A 12,666-nucleotide genomic window follows, 5' to 3' on the forward strand; every position below is an offset into this window, starting at 1 on the left:
GGGACCCCCTGTGTCTGCTGGATTTTGTTCCAAATGAGCTTGCAATTACTTAATTGAACACTGAATTGAACTAACAATGTGCTTAATTTGACTTTTTAATTTGTTTAGCTTATAAAAAGTTGGAGATTTCAAGTTCTTCAAACAATTCTATATGTAATTTGAAATCTCCAACTCTCAATAATTAAAAAGGTCTTATTAGGCAAATTGGTAATTCAATTGAGGGTCTGGAGTTGAGAACCACTGCTCTAGTCTAGACAGTGCTTATTCAGATGTGCACAGTCAATGCTGTAGCATTCCTCAGCTGATTTTAATATTGTTCTCATATACTGTATGATCTCATAAATGATCTCCGGCTGAGCAGAATATACTTTACTGGCAGCTCTCATAATATTATAACACCAAATCTGAAAAAAATAGTTACAACATATAACCGGACAATCTTGAAATAAAGACTATTTTTAAAAAAAAATAACATCGATAGTAAAAAATGCTAACCTATTTATTGTAAACATATACAGAACTGTATATAAACCACAAGAAAGGCTTTCTATCCAAAACAGATGTCTCATGACATGTTTGACTTAAAATATTTTGGGAAACTAAAAGTAGCCGCCAATATTAAAGGGCAAGTACTTTCAAATGTCATTCTCTCTATTCTTTCACCTTCCCTTTACATTTTACAATCTTTACCATTCTGAGTGCTTCTGTTGCTCCAATACTGAATTTTAGATTTCTTTTTTGAGCACACAATACCTTCTTTTTGTTCTTTTGTTTTTTTTCCAGATCTCATTTAGAAATGTATCTTGAATTTGTTTCAATCCAACTACAGGATTACTGGGTTGCTAAGCAGATGCGAAGGCATACCTAACGCTTATTATGATCGCTTATGCGATCCAAGCTCTTTCAGTAAATAGACAGGGCTACACTCTCCACGGCTGCTGTGTAAAAAGTAGGGGTGGGCATCGATATGAAAATTGTATTTTGATATCGTGCATGTATTTCGATAATATCGAAGTCTTCCAAAACACAGAAAAATATAATAACACAATTGGAATATGAAACTGTGGCAGAGCAGGGCTCTGCCCTTGTAAATATTGGAAGGGATGGGGTTAAATTATCCTCCCTGCCCAGGTTTATTGTGTCAGGTGGGAGTATTTAACAATCAATTAGCACCCAGCCACCTGACATAAAAGGAGGCCTCAGCTCCTCATTAGAGAGAGGTAGTTGAGGAAGCAAGGGTGGTTTTTCTTTGTGTGCTGGGTTTTTTTTTAAATTTTGCAGTCCAGTGAAGGCAAAGCTCAGCCTGAAAGCCTTATTTTTGTAAGTTTTAGTTTGTATTTATTGTTTGTGTTTAAGAATCTTTTGTTTGGCCCTCGTGCCTGTTTATTTTGTGTCTTATTTTGTGTTGCGTGGTGGCGCAACAGCTGGTGGACCAGCTGACCCAATGGCTCTGACCCAGCACTTGCACGGCAGAAGAAGTCACCGAGCTCATCGCAATCAAGCAGTTCGTGCAGGCGCTGGGGCCAACCACTCAGAACTGGTTCAGTTGTCAGCGTCCCACCACACTGGATGCCACAGTCTGCTTGGCTGAGGGCTATGAGGACTCGCAGCCCACTCCATTGCTGTCTCCGCAGTCTGCAGCAACAGCGCCTCCCTCCACCAGACCCAAGATGCCAGGCCCAAGGCCGGGGCCCCTGCTCACACCCGCACCCTTCACCCCTGGACCAACACCCCCTCGTCACCCAACGGGCGGCCTCGCTCCACAACAATGGAGGCCGAGGTCGACCCCCAGCTGGGTAAGATCAGGGGCCCCCTCATGCATTCTCCATGGCTGCCCTTTACTCCGACATGTTACAGATGTTGTAGGAAATAAGTTGACCGGGAAATAAGTTGATCGCGCAAGCACAGTAAGGCAAAAGTAGACAAAATTAAGGCGGGGCTACAGTTTGATTAAAGGGGAGGTTCACTGCATGGCTTTTTATTTTTATCTGGCTGTTTTATTTACTAGACTGTGTATGTTGGTGCGTGTTCGTGCCACTGTCTTTTTCGTATGAACTTTAAAATGTGTGATCGACGACTGTTTCTATGGTAAACCGTTTTAAACCTCTGTCTTTTTATGTTTCTATAACATCAATGTCAATCTGATGTAGTTTATGTGTGATCACTGAGATTTATTTATATATTAAATGATTTTACATATCAAAATGTTCTCAATCTTTAATCAAAATTAAAATGTTTCAGTAATATAATCTGATGACATGCTGCATCCATCATATTAGTATGACAAGTTCGTATTTTAACATTTTAAGATTAGTATAGCTGTAACTTTACTACAGTTTAGACGTGGCAAAACGTAGGCCTACACTGAGTTAAAAAAAAAATGAATAGTATATACAGTACCTTGATTTGTCTGCATGCCTTAAGCATTAACATTTATTGTTACACATACAATTATGTTTATTTTAAAAAAGGTTCTAGGTTTAGGGTTGTGGTTTTTAAATTGGGATAGGGTGAAGAAAATTAACCCCAAATAGGCAGACGAAAGTTTTTTTTAGTAAGGAATTGTGTTGTGTACTCAGGTTGGGAATTAAAAAAAATCTCTCATGTTGTTTGCACACAATACATTAACATAAATGCAATATTCTTCGTAAACGTGACAATTGTATTCCTTGCAGTAATATATAGTATTACTAAGGGATAAGATTTGTACTATGTTAAAAAAAGGACCCTGTCAAATCCTCTTGATAGGACAAATACAGAAATGAAAAACGTATGCCATGGTAGATATGATTGCTCGTTATGTCTTACATGGTTGTTGCACTACAGGAATTTACCATTTTTAAGATCATGCTGATCTACAGTAGCCTACATATACTGTATGATCTCTGTTTCTTACAATAGCTATCTTGGTTGGTATTGAACTACACGTATTTACCACGGTTTAGCAAAGACATTAACTCTTTAGTTTTTAACTAATTAATGTACTGTTTCTTCCCAAACTTGTAATTGAAATACATGTATGATGATAACCAGTCTCCTGCTCGTTTTCTGTCCTAATTATACAAAGTACTGTACAGTACTTTGTATAATTAGGACAGATGAGCGTCGCACTGAACAGTATCCAAATGTTGGCAAGTATGATTTGTTGCTAATATATATTACAGCAATATTCACATTCCCTTATGTAGCGTCACACTGTCGAATATATCCGATCTATTCATTTTAAATTATTTATTTAATATACAAAGTACTGTATGTAAAAATAAATGAAAGAACAAATATAAAATAATAGTACTGTTTTTCAAGTACATCATGTGATTGATGTGCACCATGGCCTAGTTAGTAATCACAGCATGGAGCTTAATTTTTTCCATGATTGAAACTCATGCGTAATACTGTCAAATATATCTGATCTACATGTTAATGTAAATTATACGTACAAAAGTCATTTTAAATTATGCATTTTTGTTAGGCTAATATATCGGATCTAAAGCGATATTCACATCATCTTGTCTAGCAGCATACTGCCGAATAAATCAGATCTACTAATTGATATAAATTATACTTACAAAATTAATTTTAAATTATTTATTGAATATTGTGCAGCAGTGTGGAGTAGTGGTTAGGGCTCTGGACTCCTGACCAGAGGGTCGTGTGTTCAATCCCCGGTGAGAGACAATGCTGCTGTACCCTTGAGCAAGGTACTTTACCTAGATTGCTCCAGTAAAAACCCAACTGTTTAAATGGGTAATTGTATGTAAAAATAATGTGAAATAATGTATAATGTGATATCTTGTAACAATTGTAAGTCGCCCTGGATAAGAAATAAATAATAATAATAATAATAATTAATATATCCGATCAACTTATTTCCTGGGCTTGATCTGCTTATTTCCTAGCCTATGCTCGTTTACATTAGAAACAATGGAACCTCCCCTTTAAATTCTAGAGCTTGATCAACTTATTTCCCAATCAACTTATTTCCTGGGACACCGGTGCCAGGAGGTTGGCCATGTCGCTCGGGACTGCCCAATGGCTGTGGAGTGTGGTGCAACCTCCCACTTCTATTCACCGGCACCAGGTAAGTCCAGGGGTATTGGGAGGGGCCTTGTATTGTTGATATAAGGGTTGGTGAAGTGAGCACCCACGCATTAGTGGACTCAGGATGTGGGCAGACTGATTGAAGAAGCTCTGTTGACGGGGGTACCTTGGTGGTCACCTGGGGTCGTGGTCATTTCTTGTATTCATGGGGATAACAAGGACTACCCCCTCACTAAATTAGATTCAACTGTTGGATATCATACCTGTCACGTAATTGTGGCGGTATCTGCAAAGCTGCCCTATCCTGATATTTTGGGTCGAGACCATGGGAGCAGTGGGAGAAACTATTGGAAACATTTTCCCGCTGCATACTGATTTGTTCCTTTCCCGATTTTGCCCGAGAAAAACAAAAAGAGAGCGAAGGGCCGAAAAACATGGCTGGGGTTTGGTGGGGGAAACTTATCAGTCTGTCAAGTGTAAGGGAAAGGGGATAGGGACCCAATGTGACCTGCGGGGCCCGGTTACTGAGGCCCCCAGTGCTGAAGCTACATTAGCTCTGCTCGATATCCCGAAATTCTGGGACCGAGATTTGGACCTAGCATTGGAACAAAAAAATGATCCTTCCCTGGCACACATCTGAGGGCAGATTTGGTCTATCGAGGGGAAGGAAGTAGAGAGCAGTCGGACGCTTGCATATCCTCATCACATTATTTCTGGGCACTTACTGTATAGAGTATTTCAAGCCACGAGCACAAGCCAGATTGTAACACAATTACTCGTTCCTCAGTCTTTTTGACGTGAGATCATGCGGTTGGCTCACGATGTCCCATGTTCAGGCCATTTACGTAGCGACAAGACTCGGGAATGAATATTGGCTCATTTTTATTGGATGGGAGTTTTTGGAGAGGTGTCGAGATATGTAGCGGAATGTCCAGAATGCCAGCAAGTAGCGCCGGGGCGGGTTCGCCCGGCCCCGCTGGTCCCACTGCCCCTGATCTCAGTTCCCTTTGAACGCATTGCTATGGATATAGTGGATCCATTGAACCAGTCTGACTCTGGTTATACTCACATTTTGGTAGTGGTGGACTATGCGACCAGATATCCAGAGGCAGTATCATTGAGATCCACTAGTGCCGTAGCAATTGCTCGAGAGTTAGTGCAGATTATAACGAACCTCCATTTGGCGTTGCAACCCTTCCACTACACAGTGAAACATCGTGCGGCTAAGGAGCACCAAAACGCTGATTTTTTTTTTCAAGGGAGGGGGGGCCATTGGGAAATGTAGAGTTGGCATCACTTCGGCATCACTCTGATGGGTGAAATATGTGATAGAGAGAAAGAATCGATGCTGTAAATCTCCCTCCCGATCGGAAAGAGCACCGGGTAAGGTTGGTAGTACACTTCCTCATAGACAGGTTGACTCGGCGGTGGGCGGAAACTGGAAGTCGGCCATCTTGGGAAAGTGCGTATCTGCAAGTACTCTAAACAACTCCATTGCAATCAGATACAGGTCTGGCAGCGACCATGGCAATGGGCTGGTTGCAGGGAGGAGTTTGGTGGTACAAAGGGGATGCAGTTGCATGAGTACGGCCCCCTTACGCTGAAACGAGCTATACAGCCGGAGCCTGTATTGGTTGTTTTTTATTTGTTTGTTGTTGCAGAGGAGTGAGACGGAAAACGGGAGCTGCAGCCACGGAGCCAGCTCACAACCGCACTTCACCACATCACTGCACAGCACTGCATTGAACAGCGGAGCACAGACACTTGGACCACATCCAGCATGACCACAGAGCACAGTTTTGTGCACGGAGGATTGAGGTACAGGAGTGTTATTGTTTTGTTATTGTTTGGGACTGCAACCCACTGTGTTGTGCAACCTGCTTTATTTTGTAATTACTTTAGTTTTCATATATAAATAACATTTTTGGGAGTAAACCCTTGTTGTCAATGTTAATTTCACCACACCACACTCACCATCCGTGTCACAGACAGACAGAAACTTGAGCTAGCTAATTGCTTTGTTTTAAAAGCACAATGACAGCTGGAAGGATATTATGTTTTTTGTACTGGACAAAGATTTTGTGGAAATTAAATTGTTAAAAAACGGAGTTTCCTGATGCAAAGTTACTGTTGTGTACATTTCACGTTATCAAGCACTGGAAAACAAAAATTGCAGAGCTTACTGTGAGCAAAGAACAAAAACAACATCTCCTTGCACTATTGAAGTCAATACTCTACAGCCCAACTTTGCAGGATTACAGTGTTCTGCTACAAAAACTAAAAGGTGAGTGTCCTTCACAAGAGTTTGTGCAGTATTTTCTGACAAACTGGGCTGCCCAATCTGAGAAGTAGGCTCACTTGTACAGAAAGGGACTGGCTACAATGGGTAATAATACAAACAATAAATTGGAAAGCCATAATCAGAAGCTAAAGAAATGTGTCAATTCCAGCATGGGAATATCTGAAGCCTTCAGTGAGTTGATTGCATTTGTTAAAGTGCAGGAAAGTGAAAATGATTTCCGTCATGCAGAACAGACCAGATCACTCTTTGTGGACACACAAAGGCCCTCTGATACAGCTATGGAACTATCAAAAATGCTGTCTGACAGATCATGTCAGCTGGTAATGCATCAGCTTGACAAGTCTGTTACTTCTGATTTGAGTATTGTTGATGATGGGTATAATTTCAGCATTTACTGTAATTGTAAATTATTCTTTTGGTAAACAGATGAACACCTGCACTTGCACTTTTACTGTAAATTACGGTCTCCCTTGTGCCCATATTTTGTACTGTAGGAAGTACAAATGTGCTCCTATTTGTGATACATCTCTGATGCATCCAAGATGGTTAAAATGTAATGTGGATTTTCAAACAGGAAACCATGAAATCTACACAGAAAAAGTAAATGTCTCCCCCATTTCTACACACACTGATGGCAAAAGTCTGAACTCCAATGACCAATTCAAATGAGTGTATCCAACTGCAATGGAACTAGCAACACTTGTCTCTGCTTGTGCTGGTGACGAATATCAGAAGAAGTATAAGTTCTTGAAAACCATCTTAAACTATTGGAAACTTAACAAGGAAATGGTGGTAGAGGACATTCAAGATAGTGAAAAGTTCAACATTTTTGCCTCCACCGATCAGCAATAGACAATATGTTTCTGAGAAATCAAGCAGTGCTACGTCACTTACAAGGGCTGCCACTGAAAGTCAAATGGCAACACTGAAGACTCCTCAAAGTGAACTCTCAATACAAACCACTTCCACATAAAGGCCAATTTCAGAAGAGCCTACCACTGTTGCCAAAAACAAGATCAAGTTGACATCAGAAGTGCACTGAAGATAACTCCAGATAAATGCAGACGTGGAAGGCCGAAAATGGGACGTACTTTCAGATACAAGAGGACACGGGTTGAAATGCTTGGTAGGTGTAATCAGAGGAGATTTATATATTGCTACCTAGTTGTGTGTTGTCTAAACCAGGGGTTCCTAAACTGGGGTCTGTGGCGAAGCTTCAGGGGGTCTGCAGCAAATATGTAAAATTACTGAACAAAAGAAAATTGTGTGAAATATTTAAAAGCAAATCTTAAAAGTTAAATAAAGAAAAATTAAAACTCTTGCCCCCGCACATTATTATTTATCCAGGGCGACTTACAATTGTTACAAGATATCACATAATTTTTACATACAATTACATTATTTTTTACACGTTATTTTTACATACAATTACCCATTTATACAGTTGGGTTTTTACTGGAGCAATCGAGGTAAAGTACCTTGCTCAAGGGTATAGTAGCAGTGTCCCCCACCTGGGATTGAACCCACGACCCTTCGGTCCAGAGTCCAGACCCCTAACCACTACTCCACACTGCTGTACTTTGATGTCCCTGGTTGCTTGTTTCATGCTTAGAGTATGTACCATTATCACAAAAGCGGGGTGAATTGCAATTACAATTTAAAAACAACTATAGCCGCGACCCTCACCAGGAGAAGCGGATCGATAATGGATGGATGGATGGATAAACAGCTATATTAATGCAATTTACATAATGAGACAATTAAATATAAAGCAGAATTTATTGCAATACAATACAAAAAAATAAAAAAATTATATATTTTTTCATTCAACTTGTAGATATATTTTCTCCCCACGCTTCCACTTCTGCACTTGTACAGTGAGAACTCGACAGAGTATAACAGTCAAAATGGAGCGGTTTCTGAAATGCCAACGAAATGAGCCTGAGGAAGAAAACAAATGCAATGATGCTTCCATGAGTACCAGTGCCACAAGTACCACCTGTACAAACGAGCAGCCATCCTCAGTGAAGGCATCAAAATCTAAATCTCAAAAATATGATGCTGAGTACATTCAGTTTGGGTTTTCTTGCATTACGAAGAAAGACGGCCTTGATTACCCAAAATGTGTGATGTGCTTTGAAATCCTATCTAATGAATGCCTCAAGCCATCAAAAGTTGAAATGGCATTTACAACAAAAGAGAAGCGGGATTTACAACACCAGAGAAGCAGGATCTTTACAACACAGTGGCTGGTGTGTTCATAATTGACACCAGCAGCAACCTTGGACAAAAGTGAAATGGATGGAAACCAGCACCAGTGGCGGCACAGGCCCCTGCACCAGCGGCTCTAGCGGCAGCAGCTCCCCGGGAGAGAAAGATGAATTGGCCTGTGTTTTTACCTGAATTGTTTGCAGGAGCAGACGGAGACTGGATCATTTGGGTCGAACAGTTCGAACTGGCTGCCAAGGTGAAAAGGTGGAATGAAGTGGACAGCTTAAGTTTTCTTTTGTTACTCATGAAGGGGCATGCGAGGGACTTTTACAGCGGTTTACCACCGAAGGTGAAAAAAGATTACAAAAAACTGAGACGCACTGAAACAGCAGTTTGAGCCTACAGCACATGCAGATTGGAGCCGTGCAGCTTTCCTGGGTCATAAACGCAAGCCAGGTGAGTGCATCAAAGATTTTGGATATGATGTGCGCCAGCTAGTTGTAAAAGCATATCCAGAGTATGATTTGAACACTTGAGATTCGCAAGCCTGGGACCACTTTATTACTTACGTGGGCAGTGGCGAAATTCAGGTGCAATTGCGCAGCGGAAAGCCAAAAACACTGGAAGATGCCATTAATTGGCATTAGAACTGGAACAGATCAGAGAACTAAATTTGCAAAAAAAGCAAACATTTGCGGAGCAAGAGAAGCTTCAAAGCCCCCTGAACAGGACACTGTTGCAGTTTTAAAAGGGGTGGTCGAGACACTGTGTGAAAGTGTTTCTCAGTTGCAAACTGAAATGAAACAACTTGCTGAGAAGTAGTCATCAGCTGCATCAGGACAGACAGCTAGACCGAGGGCAGCTGGGGAGCCCTATTCCCAAGATTCTACACAAAATCGGAGATACAACAATTACGGAGTGGCGAGACCACGACCAAACAACGCCAAGGCCTGCTGGAATTGTGGATGCCAAAAGCATTTGAAGAGGGATTGCCCATACTCGTCGGCGGACGACAACACTCAGCATGTACAGCAGCACAGCCAGTCGGAAAAAGTCCCAGTGCAGCAGGCCAGAATAGCTTCCAGTACCTCTGGAAGTGGGATTTATTTGGCTTGCACGATTTCTGGTTTACTTTGTGAAGTTATGCTGGATTCAGGTACCTAGATTTCCGTGGTATATGAAAAGGTATGGAGGGATGCTACCCAAGGTAAGCAAGTAACTTTGAAACCATTCTATGGCACTATCAAGTTAGCGAATGGACGGTACCTTACCATACTGGGCCTGTGGTCTACAGTGATGCAAATCGACAGCCTGCACTTAACCTGGGACTTTGTAGTTTGCTAGCGATGCTGATCAATGTGCAATAGTAGGAACTGATTTTCTTGTTTAGTATGGACCTGTGATTGACATGCCAAACAATACCTGTACTTAATCTGTAAACAGATTCCTCTTATCTTCAGGGGTGGGGTTGGGGAAGTATGTAAAGTTGTAGTAATGCATGACACAGTCATTCCTTCCAGAATGGAAATATTTGTTACTGGTAAAGTGGAAGGTGCTGTAAATATTGAAGAAACTGAAGGCTTGTTAGAACCTTGTAATAATGTTACTAATAAGTACAGTGTGCTTGTGGCTTGCAGCGTAGGGAGGTCAGTTTGAGGCAAATTGCCTGTTTGTTTAGTGAACTTGACTCCCGAATCACAAACTTTAAGGGAAGGGACCACGCTTGGAGTTTTCTCAGTCTGGGGAAAGGGTGCAGAAGAGGCCATGATTACTAGCTTGAGGGATTCAAATTCAACTGGGGAGGGAGCAGAAAATGTTAGTGTCAAGAATTCTCGCAACGCACTCTTTTTATTTATGTATATGCTCGGAGCACACTCTTAAACTCAGGGGAGACATTCAGGAGGACATAAAGATGTTTCATACTCCTGTAGTGGTTTTGGTCGTGCACTGGGCTCGCAACGTACCCAGCTGACTTTTTAATAATAAAGAAAATCACAGACTTATTTAATTTGAAGTTTTAATGAATCAGAGCAGTAGTAGTGCTCTTTTCAGTTTATTAAATGCTTATGTTGAAAATTGGATTGGTTGGTTGCACAGACCACCACAAATCCCAAGTAATAAGCAGTCCAGGTGATCTGGTGCCTTTACAGGTTTAACAGCATAAATACTTCAATATAGTAATACAAATATGGTTATCATATATTTAGCTCTTAGGCTATAATATGCAAAAAGCTAAAAATGCCCACCGCTAAATTCTAGAACATTCAATATATATCACTCTATTAAGACTAAATCATAATTTCTATACCTTATAGCAATGCATCAATATAAGAGATATTCAATTCAAATATATGCTTACCTTCCAGTATAGTGTAGTGTAGGATATATTGAAAAATAAGAAATGTCTTCAAAAGGCAGAAATCTGTTTTTCAGAGATCTTCAGAGCATGGACCACACACCTTGTAGTTAGCAAATTGAGCGGTACTTGACTGGGGTTTTAACTAGGTTTTTATAGGATTTTCCCTCCACTGAATACATCAGGTCTCAAGTAAATCTAATCATCACTTGGCCCTGACATTTATTATCTATAAGTTAATGATACATTCTAGAAGGATCTGTTCAACTCCTTTTTCAAAACTGATTAAATATAACTTCTTGCCAAGAAACATTGAAACATGATTGCATTGCTCTCTTTTTCCAACTCCTCCTTTTTCTGACAAGTCAGATGGACCAAAGTTCACAGAATCCTTGCTATAATATAATACAAGTATATGTGTATATATGAGAGTTGTTTTTAATATGTAACACCAGCTCTATTTGATTATACTAAGGTGGTGTAAGATAGCAGGGAGGGGGTTAATAAATGCACATTGGTTTAATTTAATTGTTTGCATTATTGTTTAATTATTTTGTTAATTGTTCTATTAGTAATTATCACCCGCACCTGGCCATGATTGTAAATTAGAACCAGGTGCAGGGTTTAAAAAGGAAGCAGTCAGTTTGCTCCAGGTGGCTGCGGTGTGAAGAGCCAGGTTGTGAGTGTGTGCGACCGAAAAAAAAGGTATTGTGTAAAACAATCTGTGTGGTTTGTGGACGGGGAAATGGCTTAGCTGTCCCGTGTTAGTCAGGGAACTTACCTGTGTTTAGTTAGTGCTCCGAATGGGAGCTAGGTGTTTGTTTCATTTTATTTTGTTTTTTGTTATTATTAAAAAATAGCGCAAAAGCGCTTTAAACCTCCATTTTCTGTGTCCTGGGTCTGCTTTTAAAGGGGCAATGAACCGTCAGTGGTGCAAGTTTTGTTACAGTGGGTCAAAATATATATATATATATATATATCCCTCCTAGCCGCATATTATGTTACCTTTTCAGTGTGTTGTCAATGGGCCAGTTTAACTTCATATACAAATGTCTGTTAAAGTATTTGACAAAGACTGCCTTTGAATAAGCATACAGTGGTCAGTTCAATTAGTTTCATTTAAATTTAAGCTATAATAAACATGTTAAGTATAATAGCCTTATTTAACTGTGCCATTCTTGGACTATGCCTGACCTCTCTCTGTTTGTTTGTTTCTAAAAGTTGCCTGCACAAGCAGGATTCAGACACCCTGTTTTCTTGCCAAGACTATTGTTTTGATTAATATGAAACACCATTGTAAGCACTTCTCCAAATCATGAAATCAGTTTTCTCCCAACGAAAATTGCTACTTATTTGATAAGAACTGTGACTGGACACAACTCCCCTAATTTGTGGAATGCTCCCTTCTACTACAAGGTTTTCTTATCATAGAAAGACCTTGGATTCAAAACTGTGGACTACAAGTAAATCTCACTTTGACTGCCAAAAAGAACCTTCCATATCTAGCACCGCTCTGCTTGCAAGCAGATAAGGGCAAGGCTATTTTTCAGTAGGTTTTTTTTTGTGTACTAAAATTATTGAATATAGTTTACACTTTATTTGTCTATTCCAACCGTTCCTGTTTTTTATTGCAGTAAAACCTTTGTATAAACTAAACATTTATATTCTTTAATTTAATGGATGTTGTAATGTCAAAGATTTTTTGTTTAGTTGGAGAAAGAAAATGAACTAATTCTTAAATTGATTAAATTAAATG

General features: G+C 40.0%; 1 long non-coding RNA gene across 1 annotated transcript in view; it reads right to left on the reverse strand.

Annotated features, from left to right (window-relative positions):
- The window catches only part of LOC117394351 (uncharacterized), a 52,102-nt gene extending 41,077 nt beyond the window's left edge, over positions 1-11,025 (reverse strand). The window contains exon 1 of the long non-coding RNA XR_009319727.1: positions 10,914-11,025. This is a non-coding gene — a long non-coding RNA (uncharacterized LOC117394351). The remainder of the gene's footprint in view (positions 1-10,913) is intronic.
- Between the last annotated feature and the right edge of the window lie 1,641 nt (positions 11,026-12,666).

Source organism: Acipenser ruthenus, chromosome 3 (assembly GCF_902713425.1).
Source record: "Acipenser ruthenus chromosome 3, fAciRut3.2 maternal haplotype, whole genome shotgun sequence".
Lineage (NCBI taxonomy): Eukaryota > Metazoa > Chordata > Actinopteri > Acipenseriformes > Acipenseridae > Acipenser > Acipenser ruthenus.